The sequence below is a fragment of the Halyomorpha halys genome, unplaced genomic scaffold (genome assembly GCF_000696795.3).
Source record: "Halyomorpha halys isolate HHAL.00 unplaced genomic scaffold, Hhal_1.1 Scaffold956.1, whole genome shotgun sequence".
Lineage (NCBI taxonomy): Eukaryota > Metazoa > Arthropoda > Insecta > Hemiptera > Pentatomidae > Halyomorpha > Halyomorpha halys.
Genome location: NW_027114818.1, coordinates 37,336 through 61,800, shown reverse-complemented (window position 1 = coordinate 61,800; position 24,465 = coordinate 37,336). Strand labels below are relative to the sequence as shown.

General features: G+C 32.4%; 1 long non-coding RNA gene across 1 annotated transcript in view; it reads left to right on the top strand.

Moving 5' to 3' along the window:
* LOC106687396 (uncharacterized) overlaps positions 1–24,465 on the top strand; it is a 269,478-nt gene that overhangs the window by 227,159 nt on the left and 17,854 nt on the right. Inside the window, exon 4 of the long non-coding RNA XR_001344161.3 lies at positions 18,437–18,633. This is a non-coding gene — a long non-coding RNA (uncharacterized lncRNA). The remainder of the gene's footprint in view (positions 1–18,436; positions 18,634–24,465) is intronic.

Sequence of the window (24,465 nt, the reverse complement as noted above, 5' to 3'; positions counted from 1 at the left end):
CTAATCAATCCTTGATCGGACATATACATAATTCATATATTTACATGATATATATTTTTCCCTACCTTTTCCTTTTACAATCAATACTCGTCTACTTACTAAATTAAATTTTTTTTCTATAATAATTTTATTTCATTTAGTTGACAAATTTATTGTTCATAACTCACTCTCTCAGATACTCTCCAGTGATTCGCTACCCAAAATCGATCCGTTAAGCAAATTTAACGAATTTATCATCAGATAGCAATGTAAAATCATATCAAAACCTTAATATTCACAGAAGTAGATCAAATTACAGAAAAACAAAAAGTTAGTTAAAAGAAACAGCAATATTATACCATATATACATATTAAATAAAAAAAGATAATTAAGTAAATAAAAATAATTGAAATATTATAAAATTGATTAATAAAAGTAAAATGGATAATAATAATGATAAAATAATATATTAATATATATCTACTATATTGTCGTATTTATAATGTTGATATTATTTAGATTAGATTAGATTTTTATTCAGGGCGATCAACATCTAGGTTATTACACCCTTTTTACTTCATCTATCTTCTTGACTTATAGTTGAATGTAGACTATTTCCTTTTTACACTGGTCGGTATTGGTGGATTATATTTTAGTATAAAGTTGTGTTTCTTTGAGAAATTTTATTATTTTGTCTATGGATTCTTCTGAGTCTTTAAGGGCCAATTCTGTTGTTCGTGGAATTTTATTATTTTTCGGAAGCTTGACGATATGAACGTATATTATTTAATTCACATATCAACTATATTGTCACATATATATAATGTTGATATTATTTAATTCATATATTTACTTATTTAACTGAAGTAATGGAAAGATAAGTAACACTTTGGGAAACCTGCATATTTTATACAAATCATAAATTTGAATATTTTACATTACTGTATCTGTTCTGACCACTTTTTTGATTCATTACTTTAATTTGATAAATATACACTAATGTAATTCTAAACTAAATCTCTCCTCTTTACCTTCCTTTATTTTATCCTCAGCCTGCAGAAGTAATTCCTACCTACTGAAGTGGCAACCGCTTTGGATTGTAGACAACAGTGTCTGTTTAACTTACCTAGTGTGTGCGTTGTATCTGTTTGTTTTTTCATTATTCATCTACTTTCACCTATCTTCAATCCATTTCTCCTCAATTCCACCTATCTACTTATTTATCTCTTTCAATCTGTACATTTTCACTAAATTAATTATCATACCTTTCTGTTTCTATAACCTCATTGTGATAGTTTTGTAATTAACTAGTACTAATATTAATTAAAACCAATAGTAACTTTTAATCAACACTTAAATTAACCATTTTTATTAATAAATATTTTTTATCCAGAGCTCTTTAGGTTAGTTTTATTTTGTGGTATTGTCTATCCTATAAGTATCTTTTTAATTATTGTTTTATTAAATTTTTTTGTTGTTGTTTCAATATATTTTTATCTTGCAATTCACCTAATTACTGTTGAGTGTGGCAGACTATATTAACTGGAAAATATAATTTAGAACTCTTAAAAAATGGAGTTCTGCTATTTTAAGAACATTAATCAAAAACACACAAGCAAATGTGTTTAGTATTTGTTTTTCTACTCAGATAAAATATGCCCCCACAAATTCATATATGCTATAATGACACAAAATATGGTCCATAAAACACTTGGTTGATACAAGTCCTCCCGAAGTTTGGCCTAAGTCAGCGTTGCAGCCTGCGAGATAAGCCCCACTGAGGTTGTAAGTCCTGACTTAGCCACTACTTCAGTCCTAACTTAGTGTGCTGCTGTAGCGTTAATGTTTGCCGTGTCACGTCTGCACTTTTGAGCTAAACATTAACTTTTTGCAATATTGTATGTTCTTTATAGGGCGCGTGTTTCACCTAAAGAGAACTATTTTTAAAAAAGATATATTTTTAAATTCTTAATTAGGCCTTAAGAACCCGAAAGTTCAATGCCGATTAAATACCAACTGTCATAGCTCAGAAACTTTTCTCAAATGAATCAGCCCTCACGCATTTTATTATATAAGTTTTGGTTGATCTCTTTGTTTTTCCGAAGCGATTTAGTCCTGATAACCATTATAGTTATTTATTTGTAACAAACAGCAAAAAAAAAAAAGATAATATTCAGGAATAGTAGAGTGTAGACATAGAAGTATATAGTTGTATAAATTTATAGACACGAAGAAGCTGGGATGTCACGACGATACAAAACTTTAGAAAATAAGGTTATATAGCGTTTTTTTTTCATGATGCTGTGAAACGTCGTAACTCCCTTAGAACTTTCAACTATAGTTATGTTTGAAAATAATCGAAAAATTTAATTTTTTTTTTTAAATATTGCTATTTACAACTGAATTTACATAAAAATACATTAAGTAAATTTGATGTGAAATAAAAATGGATTATATAGGCATATTGTAAATACCCGTTGTTAAAGAAAAATAAAGAAAGGGTTCGTCACTCCCACGCCTATTTTTGTGAGTGCCTAACGGGCCTCACAAATACCCAGGAGGGGGGAGGAAAGCTGTGAGTGAGTATTGTGAAATCATATGGTTGAAAAAATCCCGGTTAGGGCTGGGCTTGAACTCACAACCTTTGGGTTGGTAAACAGGCGCGTTACCGCGCTGCTACAGTCGCTCCCACTAATAACTATAGAGGGATAAAAAAATCTATTACTTACGACCCCTATTCGATAAAAATTTCAATCCCTTTGATTTGGTGCTTGCCCTTTGTTCCTTCACACCTTGTTATATCTTGTTATTGTAAGTAGTAAGATACAACCAATTTTTTTCGGAATTTGTCTGTTTTTCTAAAGTTTTGTCTCGTTATGTTACACTCTTAATATTAATGTATACTGCATAATGTATAATGCAGCTGTGTACTATAGCATATACAAATAAATAATAAAAAATATTAAATTATGACTTTGAGTTGATCTGCAATAAAAAATCACAACCTTTAACAATAAATTGCCAAAAATAGATCAGTAAGGATCTGGAAAACCTATTACTAGGATATATAGATGTATAAAATTGTCAATATTAGAACGTATGAATATATGATACTTCTGTAGAAATATCGAAACTCCTCCCCCAAAAACCTAAGCACTATAAAATTTAAAATCCCATCGATATCAATGTGTTTACAGCCAAACCCAATTTTTATTTTTAAATTTATGAAGAGGATGGTATGGGATGCGGTCAAAAGAAAACAGAAAATAGTTAACAACTATTTATTTGCGTTACGTTACGTACCAATTTGAAAAGCTTCATCAAGGCTGCTCCAGTTGAGAGATTGGTAGAAGGATTAAAAATCCTAAGGAAAATGTATAAGGTTATTTAATTTACATTATAAAATCAATCTATTAAGTTTCTGCAATTTAAATTTCTGGTATTTTATAGTCCCTGTCCCGTGTCCTTAGGATAATTTATTATTAAGTATCGCGGATACATATTTAAGTTATCTCAAGAGGAAAATTATGATTACAATTTCAATAATTTTAAATATGATTTAAAAAAAATTAGGTGGGGCATAGATAAATAATAAATTAAAGGTTATATAAATATTGAAATAGAAGAAGGAGAGGGAGAGAGAAGGTGATGGAGTGGGATATTAAAACCGTCTTCCCATGAGAATGTTATAAATTAAGGAGAAATAAACAGTTATGGAAGAAGGAGATGGAATACACACCGACAGATAAGATAGAGCGGATTTAACATAGGGCTTATATATAGCCCACACCTCTGAGCCCAAACCACTCACTTAGATTGAAAGGATTCTCAAAATAATTTATCCCAAAAGAAGCCGCCTTTTACGATTAGGAAAAGAGTTAGTTCTATTTTATGTCCTGAAAAGCAAGGGAAGAGTTCAGTTCTGACGGAACTCTCTTAGCAAATATATAATTGGAGAAGTTTGTCGGGGGGTGCGGTCAGCAAAGAACAACATAAATAAACAAAACCATATTTATTTATTTTATGCCGACGTTTATATTATAGCAAATATATACTTCTACAGGCCAATTCCCATTATTTCTTAGTCATTAATAGTCCCAGTTAATAGAGATGCGAATAAAAAATTCAGCTTTGTTACTGCCAACAACACAAAAGTTTAACAAAGCCTTGCACATCTAATACTACAAGAGCCCAAGAGGAGAAAAAAGGCAGTTATCTCACCCCAATATTTGATTACATTAATGAAAACTATGTATAATTACTAGTCAAAATTGATGAGTCTGCCAAGTATAGGTAGGGGAATAAAAATGGTGGCTGTTCCAAAGCGATAAAAAAAACTAATTTTTCATTCGGAGCTCTATATCTTAAAAAGTAGGAACAACACAAGAAAATCTAAGAGAATGTCATTTAAAGAAGAGTAAATTTGCTAAAATATGAGCCCTAATAGAATTATTTACCTTAAATAGTTTTCGAGATATAGGTTTTTAAAAAGCAACATTTCATTAAAATGTTGTATGGGACGTACTGAAAGATCAGTAGTTAGTGAATTTATTTTGAAAAATTTATATCTTAAAATTCATTTGACATACAGATGTCTATTAGCACTCAAATTAAAGCTAGTTTAATGATTTATGAAGTAGCTTATGATGTTTATCTTCGTAGGAGTAATAGTTTATATGAAATTTGCGAAAATAAATTGATTTATAGTTGTTCGGACAAACTTTCATTTACCAAATTTATATTCATTTCTGGATATCATAAAAACTACTACCCCTACGAATATAAGTGTCATAAAATACTTTATAGTAAGTTAAATTTCCTTTATTTTGAGTGTTGACAGACATATGTGGGTCTTATGGATCTAGAAATATGTTTTATCAAATCTCCAACATTTTATACGAACAACTATAAATTAACATTTTGTGAGTTTATTTTGTCAAATATCATAAAAACTACTACTCCTATAAAGATAAGCATAATTAACTATTTTGTAGTAAATTTAACTAGCTTTAATTTGAGCGTTTGTAGATATCTGTACGTTTGATGGTTCCTGGAATAAAGTTTTTCATACAACAAATTCTATTTCTATACATCTCGAGAACTATTGGACGTAAATAGCTCTTTTAGGGCTAATATTTCAGCAAATTTAGTAATTAATGTTTTTTTTATATTATACCTATATTCGGCAGAATCGTCAATTTTGACTAGTAATCATACCTAGTTTTCATTAATGTAATAAAAAATTAGGGTGAGGTAACTGCCTTTTTTTCTTCCCGGCTCTTGTACTATAACTGCAATCGGAAGAGATCGGATTTGCTGGACTGTCTGATTGTTCTCTCTATTTGTCCCTATTTCTGATTTTTTAAAATTATAAAATTCTTTTATAGTTCATATTTATTAATTTTTATTGATGTTAACAATGGTTAATTTTTTCAACGAACAAAATTAATGTTATGAGGAGAAGATGGTCAAAAATACACAAATAAACAAAAATGATTTAACCTCCCTTTTTTATTTCATTTTTATTCTGCGAACTTGAGTAGCTTGGGAGTAGGACCTAGTGTATCGGATGCTCTGAATGATGACCAGAAGAACGTGGAAATGGTCTTAGTTTTCTTAGAATGGCCTTTTGAATAAGATTTAAACCAGAAAATCTGTTATACGTAATCAAAAATACAAAAAAAAGTAATTATTTAAATTTTTTTTCGAAATAAAGAGAAAAATAAAGTGAAATAGAATTATAAATATAAATGCAACAAAATTATAAAGCACGAAACATAGGCGATGATGACCTCAGGGTTTTACGCCTTAAAGCTCCAGACAACAACAACAAAAATGATTTATTTTTTAAGTAACTATTGTCTGTTAAAAATGTTGAATATACATTTTTTTAATGATGAAAAATTAATTTTTATACATGTAAGAAACATTTTCCTGCTAAGTTTTATTGTATATTATTAATTTATAAAAATTATTTAATAATTTATCATTCACAAACGACTAACCTGGAATCCTCACACAAGACAGGAAACTGCACTTCAATTCCGACTATTACAGTACTTACTAGACAAACGGTCTAAACTAACAATCCATTACAAAATAGTGATCTAAACAACTATAACAAGGCCCATCTGGACATACTGAGCTTTGGGGTTCCACTAAACCTTCGAATTCCTCTCGTATCGAATCCTTACAATCCAAAATCCTTCGTAAAATCCTCAATGCTCCTTACTTTGGGACTTATTTTATATACATTTTTTTATATATCTTCTATGACGAAAACTGAAGTGGGCTGGCCCTACAATAGTTTTCTTCCCATACTAGCTGAGGGAAGCCATTCTCTGTCCAGTTTTCCTCAGCAATCAGGCCACTTTGTAATAAATAAAATCATCCATAAAAATCTTATTATTTCATATGTAACCGATATAACCCGAACCAGATATCAATCCTTCCATAATAAACTCCTTATCTACCCAAACCCAATAGTTTCTAACCTTGCTTCCCCTTCCATTCCTTATAATTCCTCTGAGGTGCCTGAAAAGAAGATGACCTCGAGACCTTTAAATGTAGAAAATTATTGCTATCAATGTGTGGTTTCTCTATATGCCTATATCACTCCATTGTAAACTTACATCAAATTTACTAGATTTATTTTAATTTAAATACTGTTATAAATATCAATAAAGAAATTTAAAAAAATTATTCTACATTCTACGCCACAACCCCTGATGAAGACCTGAAACTCAGGTCGAAACGTCGGCATAAAATAAATAAATATGGTTTTGTTTATTTATGTTGTTCTTTGCTGACCGCATCCCCCGACAAACTTATCCAATCATTAAAAAAATTATTATCCTTGTTGAATATTAATATTGCTATATGTAAGACATTTATTGTGCTAGTTAACACTATTTGAATGGTGATTACCCCCAAAACGAATAAATATATTGATATGGTTATTATTGGTTAAGTCTTGGGGTAAAGTTAGAAAGGTTTAAATGTAATTCTGAAGGTTGTGGTGTCAATGGAATATCGTTCTGAACGGTAATATCCGAGGCAAGTTGCACCACTGTAGAGTTTCAGAGAGAAGTCTGTCACTTAACTAGCCCAACCTCATTCAGTATTCAAGACCTGACAGCAGTCTGCAAAGCTGAATAAATCTTAAGGGAGATTAAATTCATATTTAAATCCTTACAGGTCGACTAAAATTTTTGATGTTAATGATAATTATTTTCATGTACACTTAGATTAATTAACAAAATAATAATTAATTAATAGTTAACGAATTATTGAATCGACTAGCAATGTTATAGAACCGACTTACTTTTATCTTATAAAATCTTCCAAAGAGTAAAAGTTTTGAATTATTAACAATTTAAGAAACGGAAATTTTTATTATTAAATTATTTTATTAATTAAATATAACAATCTGCCACAACGTTGTTGGGCAATAAGTAATAGTGATAACTGATCTCATTCATAAAATTTTATTTTTTTTATTATATCTTTATTGACATTTACAACTGTACATAATAATACATCCAGCAAATTTTATTTAAAATCATAATGAAGTGACACAGACATATTGAGAAACTACCCATTGGTAGCACTTTTACGTTTTTACATTACAAGGTCTCGTTGCCATCTTCTTTTCAGGAAACTCAGAGGATTGTAAGGGATGTAAGAGGAAGCAAGGTTAGAAACTAGTGGGTGTGAGTGGTTAGGGAGTTTATAATGATAGGATTGATATTTGGTTCGAGCTAGATCGGTTACATATGGAACATTAAGGTCTTTATGTATCATTTATTTGTGAAAAATTAAGGAGTATTAAGGATTTTGGATTGGATACGAGAGGAATTCGAAGATTTAGTGGAGTCCCTAAGCTCAACTCCGTATGTCCAGATAGGCCTTATTATTATCATGTAGATAAGTCTTTTGTAATGAAAGATTTGTCCGTTGGAAGGTGAGGCCGGTTCGTTGTCAGAAGTGTTAGTCATCTTTTGTTTTTCGATACGTTAATTATTATTGTTCATTTTTATCTTTTCAAAGTCATTATTTTATGATGTTTTATAATTTCATTTTTATTTTGTACTTTACTCTAAGGCTCTAAAGCCTGATTTTGACGCCTGTATATTATTCTAAGGGATCAATCCCAGAATAAATAAATTATGTTATTATGGTCTGAATTTCTCGCTATTGCAGGTTGAGTATCAGAGGTGGTGGATCTAGAAGTCCAACCATCTTCATATTTTTTGTTTGATTCAAATATTTAAAACCTTTCGCACTATACGTGCTGTGTCTAAGAGAACTGACTGTTGAGCCTCTCTTAGCATATCCATAGGCACCCTCAAACCATTCATGCCTGCTATTGTTGATTTTACTATGAGACCATTCGTTTAGATCTATAAGGAGGATATCTGGTTTATTATGGCGTACTGTATGGTCCGTAATTATTGATTCATCCCAATAGAGCTTAAGAGGACCTTTTTGGAGGAGTATATTTGGGTGGTACTTGTAGTATGGGCTCTCATCTTCAATTAAGTTGTGCTTTATCACCAGGGCTAATGTGAAATTTTGGCCACATAGTTAGTTATGCCTCAGCAGATATTCAGTACCAGCACTCCACATCCTTCAGTGATATGTTGGATTGATTCCAGCGTTACTGAGCATAATCGACACTTATCTGGTGTTGTTGCGTCTTTCAGCACATATTTCCTTTATGATCTGGTGGCAATCACATGACCTTGAATAGCAACCACAAATCCCTCTGTCTCGGAGAATAGCTTTCTAGCTTTTAACCATTCAACTGACCTTTCTTTGTCTATGGAGGCTTCGTTTAGTTGTCTATAGAATCTCCCAAGCAGAGATTTGCTTTTCCATTCCGCCTGTCTTTCTTTTTCTGAAACAATGTTCGGCTCATTCGCTTTGCTCAGGTCCAGTGCAGTCATACCATGGTCTATAGTGATGATTGCCAGAGTGCTTTTAAATGGAAATATTGACGTAGGGATAATTCCTGCTTGCGGCACGCTTCTTCAATGTTTATGAGACCTCGTTTTTCTTCTTTCCTCGATAAATAAAGTCTGAATTTGGATGATATGGGATGGTGGACCCGCTCTTGCGTGAATGTCGTTCTCACAAGACGATCTATTTCTTGAAGGCTGGTATTTGACCACTGTGGTATAACAAAGCTGTAGTTTAGCGCTGGTATGGCCCAAGTATTGATGGCCTTGATTTTTTGTTTTCCAGATAGTTGAATCTTCAATACTTTTCGTAGTCTCATTTTAACATTGTTATTAACTCTTGTTTCAGACCCTTTCGAGATATTTTGAGGTGCTGCTGTATACCTAAATATTTATATTGTTCTTTATCTTCTAGTTCCCTGATGCACTCATCTTCATTTTTCAGCAGGTCCTGGGCATTGAACAACTTTCCCTTGTTCACATGCAGCACTTTATCAAATCCAAACGACATGCTTATATCTTTGGTATAAGATGACTCTATTTCACTCATACTTTTGCTATGTACTTCCTTGAGATTTAATCGGGATACCAGGATAATCGCTGAAGGCAATACCTTTATATTTATAAAATGTTGTTACCATTAATTATATAGTATAATAAAGGGTGGTGTATTGGTTTATATAATAGTATATAAAGTACATAAAGAGATTAACTATTTATTTATAATTTATTACTATGATTAAAATGGTTGTAATGATTCAAATAAACGGTTGCCATAAAATATCGATTATTACATTATTACTTATTGTTTAATTTATACTTATAGCTGCTGATGCCGTGGGATGTAGTTCCGTAGGTGTCGTCTTGTTCATAAGGGATGTCCAGGTCTCGTGGCTCTTCTTACGACTTTGTCTGGTCGAAGTGCATCTTGCTCCGCTCCGGCTTCTGCTGCTCTCTCAAGCCCGGCCCTATCTCGTCTAAACCTTCCTATTGACTGTCCCTTTTTCTGTTCTAGATTTCCTTTGTCTATTCTCCCAATTCCCTTTTAGGGCGTTACCTTATTTTTGAATCTCCTTTCTCATTGGCCAATGGTGACCGAACGCTCCCGAGGTTGGGGTCCCCCTCCTCAGGCCCGATAGTGGATGAAAAAGTTTGACCTGTCCAGGAAGGGCCTACACCTGCTTAATTTGATTCTGGTTCCTCATCACAACCTTTCATTTTTTGTTATGACACTTAGAGGTTAGCGAATCGAATTTTCTCAGGGGCCTCTGGTAATGTGACAAACTTAACACAGATGTTTTCATATCCGGGGACGCCCTAAAGGGTTCGTAGAAAGGCTACCTAACCAGGTATCGGGGACAAATGGCAAAAAACCTTAATAAACGACATATTGTTGTAATAATGGCTAATGCCTCGATATACAGCACACATATACTGCACTTTGTAATTCTTTTTTGTTTTTTACATATAGCTTAATATCATCCATGTACCAGTTTTGGCTGACAGTGGTTGCCTCATCCGTGGATTTGAGCTAGTAGCCCACCTTGTTCCTCCACAATATCTGACTTAATGGGAACGAACAGCGCCATACAAAACCACAATGGGCTAAGGCAATCTCCTTCGTATTTACCCCTCATATTTTTTTTCTGGTTATTATCATGGGTCACTCCTATTTTGAAATCAGTCACCCAGCCTGCCATCAAATTTGTGAGTAGTTTGCTTACATAAGTTTGGACCTTATGTATTTCCAATACTTTGAGCAGACAACAAAAAGGTTTTTGTGGTACAGAATCGAAACCCTCGAAGGAATCAATCGATTATAACCATACCTAATAACCATTGAGAGGTTTCCCTTCCTTCTAGACACCTGTGCAGCAATGAAGGAATCCATTACTAAAAGCTCTTTTCTAGCACCTTTTTTGCGCCCTAGTTGTTCACTGGGCATCATCTTATTAGATCCGAGGCTGGAATGAAGGAGAAAAAAATGTTGTTTTAATTTTTTTTATCAAATCCAGAATAAATAAAGATTATTATTATTATTTTATTAAACATTTATGCAATAAAAAAATGTATAAAAAAAAATTAAACATAAAATGATAAATTGGTGTTCATGGGATGCTTTTTAATATAATTCGACAGAAGCACAATATTACTGTTTTTTTTATGTCGGATAAAACAAATTAATTTAAAGTGTGACAAAATAAGAATAAAATCATGCGATTATTTCAAATCATATACTGATTTCAGACCATAAATTTCTTTATTACCATTGTCTCATTTTCCACTTTAATAGACTTATACTATCAACTAAATAGGTTATTTATTACTACATCTAATTAAACTGATTTTATAGTAGTATTCCTCAGATAAATAAACTCTCTAACGCTGCAATAAATTATTCCAAGACACTAATGAATACTAGAAATAGAGCGCTATAAATTTTTGCTATGGGGTTGAATAGCCTGCAAAGGGTCCCATTCAGGCAATGAATACAGATTTTCCGAGGCGACGAAAAGTTGGAAAAGTTTTCAACTCCTAAATAGCGGGAAACTAGAACTTTCTTTATGAGAAAAGTTAAGAGAATGCTCATAATTCATGTAAAGGCACTTTTTATACCCTTTTTTTCTATGCTCGAACATTATAGATTCGAATCGTTTTTTGTTTTACAATTAAATGAAAGGAGAAATAGTGAAAAGTTAAAAAAAATATTTGAAAAAGATTTAGAATATTCATGATAAAAGAGAAGTGAATTTCGCTAGATGAACTTAACAGAACTTGTTAAAATGTTAACATAAAATAATAAAATAAAATTTTACAAAGTTCTTTGCTTTGTTTAAATATTTAGTACTATCCCCAGCAATGCTTTGCTATTACTATACTTGAGGATATACATGGATTTAATGAACACATTCGATATTTTGTTATAAATTATTGTTTGTTTTTTTTAAATTAAACACTTACGTATACTTCATTATTATGATTTGGTAACGTAAATAAGGCCGATAATGCGACTTAAACAACTTGAACATCACTGAAGACTAAAATCTTACATATTTAAGGATTCCGAACTGAGCTTTTCTCCCTAATAGTAGTGGAAGGAGACCGGAAGATTAGAAGCCAGCGGAGGACGAGTGAGGGCGCAAAAGAAATTCTAATAAATGGTATTTAGCATTCAATTCCTTCTTTCCACTTTTCTACCAATGCTTATTGTTCGTTGGACGACGACTACACACTCTCTCAAGCAAATCATAATTATCCAGAAATAATAAATATCCTCCTTGCCCTCCCGCCGAAATACCTTATATCAAACATTTACTAAAGCAATTAGAACAGTTTTCTTAAGCGATAGAAGCTACAACCTGGTTGTCTTAGAGACGCCTTTGCTCTATGCCTAGATTACGCTGGATTTAACGATTTAATATTTTGGGAGTGAAAAACTGCGTAGGTTCGTTGATGAATGAGTTAATTTTAAATATACTAATAAATTAAATTACTAATAAATTAGACAATAAACCAAATAAGGTATACGAAACAAGCATTAATAAAATAAAAGTAACCACAGCTATTATAAGATGAAAATTATAAAATTATTGATACAACAAAAATATTTGAAATAGGTTTTTAGAAGATTAATTTAAATTATGACTAACCTAAACCTAAACTAACCCTCTTAGTTATTGTTTTGAGCTCTTGAAAGATAAAACATTAATAAATAAAAAATTTAAGATAAAACAAGATGAATTACAAGTTATCTCATTTATAACCGTTAAATAAATAATTAAATTTAATTACTATTATGTAACTATGGAACTAAAGTAATAATATAATATAATGCAAATGTAGCTGAAGTGAAACACTTGATGTTCAGAGGTGCCTGTTGATTTATAAGCAGAAACGTTAGCAGGTAGGTGGACTTAATGAAGATGACGATAATGATGGTAGGCTGGTGTAGAGATGATATGGAATTGTAGACGAACTGTAGGCAGATAAAGAAAATAATGTAACATTATATACTGTGCACAGGTGGTAGCTAACGTTAGTTGTAAGAGCTTGCAGGTGCATTAGTTAACACTTCTTCTTACAATAACTGGTTTGAGGTGTAACACTAATACATAACATTTATAAGAAATACAATGATACATAATTTAATGGTAGTAAAGATTGAAATAAATGGTAAAATAAAATACAATACCAAGAGAAGGAGCTGAGTTAGGAATTTAATTTATATAAATTAAAAGGATTGAAGTAGGAAACAAAAGTGGTCTTAAGAGAAGAATAGGTAAATATTTTACATATCAAACTAATTTTCAAAAAGAAAATAAATTAACTATTGCATGGTTTCGAAAAAGTTTATACTCTATAGTATTATATGTTCTAGTACTATTTTATCTCAAAGAATATTGATCGTCAAATTAGCCGAACAGGGCTAGGTAACTATAACGAAAAGAGAAGCCTTTGACATATCAACTTGTTATATTCTTTTCCTTTGTCCAGAGATATTTCTAGCAATTCTCCCTTTTAAATATATTTTTGCGCTAAAAGATGTCTTTGTGCCTGAAACATCATAGATCTCTATTCTTAGACTAAGGAAAGTACTGAACCCGCTACTTTGAATTGTCGTAATTGAAAGATGTTTTAGAGACCACAATTTTTTTATAATAACAATAGTAAATTCTTTATTTTCTGAAATATTTATCTTTATATAACAATAATAAAAATAGCAAGAGGACTTTAGAGCATTAGGAAATTAAATAAAAGTTCAAAATAATTAATACATAGACGAAAAAATTACAAATCATAATAAAACAACTCATACGTCTCCATACTGAAAGAAAAATCGTATCATATCTATAATATGGAGAGAAAATATATAGATGGGTTATATTTTAATTTAATTGAAATTGAGTCGATAGGAAATGACGGAATAAGCGGGATTTGAAGGTGGAAAGGTTACTGGAGCGACGAGTTATATTAGGAATGGAATTCCTCAGGGAAGACGATCTGATAAAGAAAGATCTGTTGAAAGCAGCAGTTTGGTTCACGTTGTATACAGGTTTCAAGTCAGGGAACGGGTAATGCGGAAATGAATAGAGGATTTAAATTGAAGAATATTAGATAACTTGGTAAAAGAAGGATGAAAGAAAATATTTATGACGGTACGGTGGGTTAAGCCACTTTAACTCCTCATAAAAACGTAAAATGAAATTATCCCTCGGCATTTAGAAGATTACAATACAATTTACTAATGGTTTTAGTTTTATCTCCCCATTAGTGTTACACCTCATATACCGTACAACAGTATTTAAATTGGAGGACTTTTTAGGAAGTTACAAAGATATAAGGGTTTCAAAGGGAAATAGTTGGCAAAGATAATTTAGTCACTTTTAAGTTGAAAAAGTACGATGAGAGATTTCGACGACGTAGTTTCTCCAGTAAAGGGTTTGATAAAAGATAATTTCAAGGTTTTATTATAAAAGGTTATATAACAAGACTAAATCGATCTTAAAGTTTCCCAAAAAACCCTGAAAATCTAGATATCGCAGTCCATTCCTTTACAAACTTTATCCAACCCAACGTCTGGTCTGTCTCCTCCCCTATAAACCCAAGAGAAATCCTCTACCACAACATCTCAAAGACCTCGTCCAAACGCAGTGCCAATACAGAACATTATAGCAAGGCACTAGACATCCTTCTGATCGTCACTCACATAACCATTACTGTAAACTAGTTAAGAGAAAATAGTCCAAACATCGATCCTCCCTTTCTACTCACGACCATTTCTTCTGGAACACGACCAAAAGAATCCTAAAATCCAAACACAATCCCCACATCCTCCGACGAGATGATAGCACAAGGGCAGCATCCGACAAAGATAAAGAAGAAGAACTAGCCATTCACCTTTCTCACACATTCACTCCTCATCCTGAACTTCATACCGACCAAACTGAAACAATAGAAGAATACATATCGTCATCAATCCTACTCTTCTTACCTTAGTCACCCCTTCTGAAGTCAAACATCAACTAAAGATGCTAACTCCTCGCATATCTCCAGGGTATGATCTTGTGTCTCCTCAAATCCTTCGCAAACTTCCTTCAAAAGCTATAATATTTCTTACATATCTCTATAATTGTATCCCTAGAACAACCCACTCTCCTGTATTTTGGAAACACTCCATTATAATTTTCTTTCCAAAACCAGGAAAACCTCCAAATAATCCTGCTTCCTATAGGCCTATTAGCATACTTCAAATCCTTTCAAAATTTTTTGAAAAACCCTCCTAAGACGTATCCTATCCATAGTTGAATCACAGAGTTTTCTCCCACACCAATTTGGATTCCACCCTAGGCACTCCAAAGTTCAACATCGCCTCAAAATCGTTGACTATGTCTCTTCAGCTCTTGAAAAGAAACAATACTGATCGGGTGCCTGTCTGGACATAGCGCAACCTTGACCAGGTATGGTTTCAAGCTCAATTCCATATTACCCCAAAGCGTATACCTTATCCTCCGCTCCTACCTCTCAAATCGCTCCTTTCGAGTTCGCAGTGGTTCCGAGAACCCAAATATCTATCCGATCGAGGCAGGAGTTCCCCAAGGCAGTATCTTGGGTCCTGTCCTTTACATCCTCTTCACTGAGATTTCCATCAATCTCGACACGTTGCTGGCCGTGTGGACATTTGCCGATGAAGGAGCTATCCTATCCTCCCATCCTGATCCTGTAATAGCCTCATCCAACCTCCAAACACACCTCACTCGGATTAAGCAATGGTGCAACCAATGGCAGATAAAAGTCAACGAATCGAAATGCACCCTTGTGACTTTCACCCTTCGCCGCAACTTCCTGTCCTCCTGTTACTTTTAATAATATTTCTCTACCCAGATCCATACAGTGCGATACATTGGATTCATCTTAGACAAAAGACTCACCTGGAACCAACATACTAGACTTAAAAATAAGAACGCAACAAACGATTTAGCCAACTACACCGACTGCTCAGCCGAACTTCTCATCTCTCACTAGAAAAAAACTTCTAATTTATAAGACTTTACTCAGACCTATCTAGACCAATGGACTTGAACTTTGGGGAACACCTAAACCTTCAAACATCAAATGTATCCCATCCTTTCAATCCAAAATCTTTAGAACCATAGTTGATGCACCCTATTACGTTTCCAACAAAACACTACACCATGACCTTCATAACCCTTTTGTCCTTGACCTCATGCCAACCAAATTCTCATGATACTATATAAACCTTTCAAACCATCCTAATCCTTTGGTTCAATCCTTATCTAGTTCCACCCATCCCTACAATCCACCTCGAAGGTTGAAATGACAGTGGCCAAGAGAATTATTGTAGAGTAAAAATGGACAATTGGAGTTCTGGCAATGGTCACATTCTTCACTCAAGTTGATTGCTTGCGGCTTTAGCGCACTTTCTCAGCCTCCACTGGCTCACTACCTGGGATGCGGTGAGAGGGATGCGCTGGGATCTTTTGAGCTCTGCTCTACCTCCCAAACGTGGATGATTGAGAGGGCTCAGGTCGATTGTGTAAATATTGTATATAGTGTAAATATGATTAAGGATTCTTTTATTTTTATTATTATTTATTTTTTTCATGCATATAGTTTGATTATGTTCGTTTTTCTTATCCTCCTGTTTATATATATTTTAAGAGAGATTTTATTTATTTTTATGTGCTGTTTTTTTTTATTCATTTATTTATTTTTATTCTTATTTTATTTTATTTTAGTATGAATGTGATCACTATTACCTATTGCCCACAACGGTGTGGCACATTGTAATATCTATCAATAAATAAAGTTTAAAAAAAAAAAAAATGTGGATATAGGTAATTTAAAATAATTTTTTATATATTCCAAATTGAATATTGAAGTCCAAATTTTTTTAAACTTTATTTTTCATTAGTGATGTTTTCCAAAAATGTTTTGCCTTTTAAATTGTATTTTTCTTTGTTTCCATCTGCATATCAAAATTTCAGCTTAGCATTAAGTGGATTTTTCGTTTTATGAGTTTAAAAATTAAAATTCGATGAAAATTCTATCTATGCCCTTTCTTTTCAAAAATACGGCCGATTAATATATTCATATAAGAATCCAGAGCAGGAAGCCTTAGATAGGAATTCTAGGTAGCATTATTTTAGGTAGCATACGAAGAAGGATAGTGTGTTTATCTCGAAGTTTTAATTAAATCATTCCAGATGTCACTATTTCCTGGAAATGACCTTAGGAGAGGCGTGATGGCAAAGCTTTGAAAGGAGAAGCAGTGATCAGACAACTTTCGCCTCCGAAAGAAGAATAAAAGATTTTTCACGGTATTCTTATGACAAAGAGTGAAAAAGGGTATTCTGGCTGAAGTATGGAGGAGAGAAATACTACTAAGAGATAACTTGGAAGACGACGCTTCTGGGGAGATGGCCCAATTAGATAGAGACAGATAGATGGAAGTTAGAGACTCGTAATAGCCGGCCGTAACACTACCGGGTAGTTTTTATACCCGTCTGTGTCCTTACTAAACAGTATGTATATTATCTTATGATGACAGGAATTATCTGAATTATTATTATCTACACCAATTATATATCTGTATTTTATTCCTACATTAAACCCTATATTACCCAACACTACTTAGAAAAGAAATATAATTTTTTTTTTAATTATTTATTTAATGTAATTTACAACTGTACAAAATAATACAATAGGTAATATGTAGTATGTTTCATATACACTTGAAAATCTTGGGAAGGAACCACACATTGGTGGTACTTCAAACATTAATTTAAATTAGAAGCTCCCGTGGCCATCTTCTTTTCAGACGCCTCGGAGGATTATCAGGGATTGTTAAGGATGAAAGATTAAAAATTAATGGGTTAGGATGGTTAAAGAGTTTGGAATGAAAAAACGCACATCTGTTTTGGGTCAAATCTGCAACGAATGGGATGTTAAGGTCTTTATGAATGAGTTTATTTGTGACATAATAAGAAGCATCAAGGATTTTACGTAGGATTTTGGATTGTAACGATTGGATGCGGGAAGAATTTGATGGTTTGGTGGAGCCCCAAAGCTCAATTCCATATGTCCAAATTGGTCTGATTATTGTAGTGTATACTAATTTTTTGTAGTGAATGGGAAGTTTAGAGCGTTTGTCAAGTAAGTGTTGTAGCAATCGGAATCTACGAGCAGTTTCTTGTCGTTTCAGTCTTGTGTGTGGATTCCAAGTAAGTCTCTTGTCAAAATGGAGTCCTAAGTATCGAATCTGTTCAACAGGCATTAGTGGTGTATTTAGAAAGGATACTGTAGAACAGGAGGGCGAAACGTAATTGAAAATGCTTTTTTGTATTCTATTAATTTAGGAGCTCTCTAACCGTCATTAAGTTGAAACTATGAATGGCAAAAATGCTCACCCTCCTTATTTCGTGATGCCTACTCCAGTTATGTAGTTTTACTATATACTTTGCTCTTTCTCCTACAGCTGCCTGCTGGCGGACGACATCGTCCGGGCCCACGACGGAGGAGGTCCCCTCTCTCCGACCCTCGGGGTGCTCTGCAATGACCTCACCAACGCGGAGCTGGTGTCCTCCGGTCGACAGCTGCACATCCAGTTCACCACCAGCTCTGAGTGGCCGGGCCATGGCTTCGTTGCCTCATTCTACTTCCTACCGCTTCAATGTGAGTAATTGATTACCTAAATTATTATCTTTATTTTATCTATTATTTATAGCTCTAAGGTACCGTTAGACGATTCGACAAATCGGAAGCTATTTACACCCTATCCAAAGAGAAAGTAATGCAAACCAGTGTTCCAGACCAGATGTGGCAATGTTCCAGAGCGATTAACGGATTCGAATCAGATTGGAACACTATGTCAGTTGCTATAGATCCTGTTTCCTCTCTTACTCACTACCCGATTTATCTGGTCCGGTTCGATCGTCTGAAGGCTGTAAAATCATAGCCCATGTTAAAAGTCATTTCCAAAGGTACAATTATATTATTTCGACCATGGTTCATTTTATTAATTATTACTAATAACTTTAATTTTAAATAATTTTCATTCATTAGCGATCTATTAATAACATATAAACTATTAACTCAATGATTTGGAAATTTCGGTAATATGGATTTTATTATTCATGTCTTCATAATACTATAAAAATATTTCTTTCACATGTTTCCAGGATACTTTATCAAGGAGAGATAAAATCTAAAATTAATGATATGATAGTACATAATAGAAGCTTAAAAATATTTAAATAAAATTTAATTTATTTAATATTTAATAATATAAATAAAACATTCAAATTATTTTATATTTCATATAAAATGACTAATTAAGTCATTACAGTAAATTAATAAATCGTTAGTAATTTTATTAATCGGAGATTGGCAGGATAATTGCCAGCACATCAAAGATATATTTGAAAAGCAATTTTCTTTATTAAAAGTTGAGATATAAAATACCAGTGACTCAAACAAATTATTTTTCCCTTTTAGCTTTAGATGATATAGAAATTTAATTTCTCCCTGTTAGCTTCATTACATTTACCTCTCGCATTCATCAAATTTTAATAACTTTAAAATTTGGTTGGAAGGATAATTTATTTACAAAGCATACAGAAACTATAACATTTTTCATTACATTAAAAAATGTTTCATAAATATTTCTCAGATCAACATATAACCGCAAATTTTGACTTATCCTTAGTTATATGTTTATCATTTATAGTTGCCCACGCTTAGAAGGGGGTGAGTTAAAGGAAATTAAAAAAATAAATAAATATAATCGCAAAAGGAAAAAAAAAATATAAAACAATAAAGAATAAATTACTCCTTAGGCGCCACGTTATTTTTTTCTTGGAAATAACGAAAACCCCGAAGCATTATGCCCACAATATAACTAAAATATACCCCTATATAAACAATTGTTGAGTTATGACCACTGGCGAATATCTTTACATGTAGATAACAGAAAACCTAAGGGTGTGACCTACCCACCAGTTGAATTATCGTAATATTCCGTGAACAACAACAAAAAAACCATAAGTAAATGAACAAGTTGAAAGCAGAGAAAGAACAGCAGAACTATATGTACAAAAGTTTAATAAGAAGAAATATATGTACACAGTATGAAAAAGGAAAAAAACGAATTCTTATCAATTAATAAAACAATTAAAACTTATAGGTTGACTTAACCTTAACTTTTTTTTTTTTTTAAATTTATTTATTGCTATTTACAACTGTACATTATAATACATTTAGTATTTCTATATCTGGAAGTTAAATTGGAGTGTTACAGGCGTGTAGAGAAACTACACATTGGTAGCACCCTAATGACATTTTACATTAGCTGGTCTCGTGGCCATCTTCTTTTCAGGTGTCTCGGAGGATTGTCAGGAATGGAAGAGGATGCAATATTAGAAACTAAGGGGTTTGAGTGGTTAGAGAGTTTATAATGGTAGGAGTGATATCTGGTTCGGGCTAGATCGGTTACAAAGGGAACATTAAAGTCTTTATGTATGATTTTATTTGTGACTAAGTAAGGAGCATTGAGGATTTTACGAAGGATTTTGGATTGTAAGGATTGAATACAAGAGGAATTCGAAGGTTTAGTGGAGCCCCAAACTCCATATATCCAGATTGGCCATATTACAGTCCTGCAGACCAGTCTTTTGTAATGTGTTGGAAGTTTAGACCGTTTGTCTAGTAAGTGCTGTAATAGTCGAAATGGACGTGCAGTTTCCTGTCTTTTCAGTCTAGTGTGAGGATTCCAGGTTAATCGCTTGTCCAAATGTAGTCCAAGGTAGCGGATCTGTTCGACAGGGGTAAGAGTAACATCTTTTAATGAAACTATAGGGCAATCAGTAGGTTTACGATGAAGGGTAAAGGTGATTTGATGGGATTTGTTAGAATTTATCTTAATCCTCCAATTACGACACCAATCTTAGAAGGCTGTGATATGGGATTGGAGATTTTGGGATAGAATTAATGGGTTATTATTAACATCGAGCACACATGTGTTATCGGCATACGTGGTGAGGATAGTTAGGATTGGTTGGAATGTCAGCTGTATAGACGGTGTAGAGGATGTGACCAAGGATACTACCTTGAAGAACACCAGCGGACTGAGAATAGAGGGATAAATAGGAACCATTGTGGTTTACTTGGAAAAATCTATCAATAAGAAAGGAACGAATGATGAGAAAGTATGTAACTTTAACTTAAATGCTTAATCTTAATAACTATATTTACATTATTTTCCAAAATAGTACAAAAGTGAATATAAAATGAAAACAAAATAAAATTTAGTTCAAATCCCACGTAGTCCTTGAGTGCATTTCTGGGCGAACATAATGTTGTCCGATATTTCCTTTCCGTCTTACCTTCCCTAGACGTTTTAGGATGACACCTGCTACAACTCGTTTATCCAGGACGTGTTGAAGAAACGTCCCTGCAATATATCCCCACTTCTAGTGTTAATCACCGTCCATTGAAGTAGAACACCATAATGTTGAAAAAAAACTAAACACATACGATCACATTTTTTCATATGATGCTATTCCAGTTCAAACAGTACAGACAGAGGGCCTTTAAACTATTACCACTTCACATTGAACAATCGTAACGTGCTCCAAAATCAAACTGTCACTTTCACAAAAACAAAAACCCACTCGTCTGAACATATCGCTCGTGTTTTGTTTTTCCTTCGACAACCGTAACACCTCTTGTCTACGCAGATCTAGCCTTTTTTTTTTTATTTCACCATGGCAACCGTAACAAACAATGCATTTTATGAATTAATTTTTTCACAAAATCCAGATATTTTCAGTTCTGGAATTGAAAAGTTGGTACATGTTGGAACAAAATATACAGAAAATAAAGGTATATGTTTCACTAAATAACCTTGGCTGTGAAAAGACACAATGGGTTTGTTCCAAGAACCGCTTTGAGAGTCAGCAACCTGTCAGGAGCATGCGCAGTCAAAACGGCCAAAAATAAAAAGTTATAAAAATGTGGAGTGTTGTGTTTAAAACAAAACTAAAATAATTATTTACTACTAAATACTAAACTTTGGTGAAAACGTGGTTTATAATATGTTTTTCTTAATATTAAATAAAAATGAATGAATTCCATTCATGAAAAATGGATTCCATTTTCCATTAACAAAAAAAAAACACAATAAAGTTGTTTATCATGAATATAAATAATATTTACTTTATTTATAGATCGTTAACCGTTGTTTTATTAAGAAGTTGATAATTAGAGTTGCGGTCAAGAAAAAAAAAAACATCCCTGATTAGACCTGCAATGGTAGTCGAAACTTCGAATCATTATAAATAGTTCTAATATATTTTTAAATATAAGAAAATAGTCAGGGTTGCGGTAAAAAAAAGAACAAATAGTTTATAACTATTTTAATGTCCGACGTTTCGCCCCAATTTGAAGGGCTTCATCAGGGCTGTTTAAAGCGAAAGGTTGAACGGACTATAATATATTTTTTATAATATTATAATATAATACAGACTATAATATATTTTTAATTTTATTATTTCCTGACTGAAATCCGCACAATTTACTATATAATATTTATTTGATTACTCAACTTCGTTTCAGGGAAAAAAACTGTAATACCCCTATTATTTAAAGTTACAAACCTCTTGTTATAAAAAATAATATTTATCTCACACCGATTTTTTATTATTGTATATTTTTATTATGGATTAGTATAATGTACTAAACTATGTATAGTTATTAGTCAAAATAGATAATTCTGCAAATGCCAAGAGGCAATCCAAGGTATCCTTCACACCCAGCTATACATATAGCATACCTCCTATATGTACGTACCAAATACCCACTAAAATCTTTACAGGAGAATATGAAAAAAAGATAAAAAAAGATAATTCTGCCAAGTATAGTTAGGAAAAATAAAAAATAACTGCAACTAAAAAATTTTTATACAGAATCTATATCTTAAAAACTACCTACAACACTAGAATAAATATTAAGACATTATTTTAAATAAATTTGCTAAAATGTGAGCCCTAACAGAGCTATCTACATTTAATTGTTCTGTAGGTACAGTTTTTTTTTTTTTATTAAACCGACATTTCATAACAAAAAATCATTAGTTAGTGAATTTATTTTTGGCGAACCATATTTCAGGAACCATTACAGGTAAAGATGTCTATTTGCACTCCTATAAAAGCTTCTTTCATGTATTATAAAGACCTTTATCATGTTTATCTTCGTAGGAGTAGTAGTTTTCATGATATTTGCCAAAATAAATTCGCAAAATTTTTATTTCTAATTGTTCAGACAAAATTCTATATGCAAAATACGACCTAATGAAGATAATTTTAAGAACTACTTTATAGTACGTTAGAATAGCTTTAATTTGATTACTATCAGACAAATGGTTGTCTAATGGTTCCTCAGATATAGATTTCCCAAAAATAATTCATCTGAATTTTCAGTTCATTTTTTATAAAATGATACTTTTTACAAAAATTATATCTCAGGTACAAATGAACGTAGTACTCTTTTAAGTAAGGATTATATTTTAGAAGAATTGCTTTCCTCGAAGTTCTATTAGGCTTTTTGTGTTGTAGGTATTTGTAAAGATTTGGAACTCCGAATGAAAAATTAATTCATTTAAACATTTTATAACAGCCACCATTTTTTATTGCACTTAGCTATACTTGTCAGACTCATTAATTTTGGCTACTAACTAAACATAATTTTTAAAAAAAGTAATCAAAAGTTGGGGTGAAATATATAATATATATATACAGGATAAAGAATTATAGATAATATTTATTAGATTTCATTGAATAGCCACTAAGCCAGAGCAGTACAGGAATCGGTTTGTATCTGAGGTAAAGTCCTTTTGAAAGATCCTTAATAAAGGTGGAATAAAGTTGGTCTTATTGAGAAAACTAATAAAGTTTTTTAATAATAAAGTGGTCTCCTTTATGGGCCCCGGCGGACCATCCCTAATCCTGTCCCTGCTCAGGTATTGAGTTCTGTTTTCGTTCCTAGTCGGTTATTAAATTCCGAACTCATCCTTTGAGGACTTCTTTGATCCAGGATTCGAGGGCTGAGGTCTACCAATGTCCATTTCCTTTTATTCATTTAAACTACTGTAAGGATACTCGGATGTAATTTTATGATCGTATTTGAATCAACTATAAGTCTAATCTGATTGTATCTCATTTCATCTTCACTTTTATTTTACAGAAATTGTTTATTATAACATTTAATATTTTTCATAGTGAATAATAGGTAAAAGGATAATTACATAAGTAAGGTATCTTTCTTTTTTTCTATTATTCATTCAAAGCTCAGTTTCTTCTTTGTTTTATTTATATCAGTTTAATAATTTCAAAAGAGAGGATTTTTGTGCATCATTGCCTCTTGGTTTAATGCATTTTTAGCCTATGTCACAACTAACCACCATTAAGTGCTTAACCTCATCTTTTCACTTCCTCATTGGAGCTGAATCTA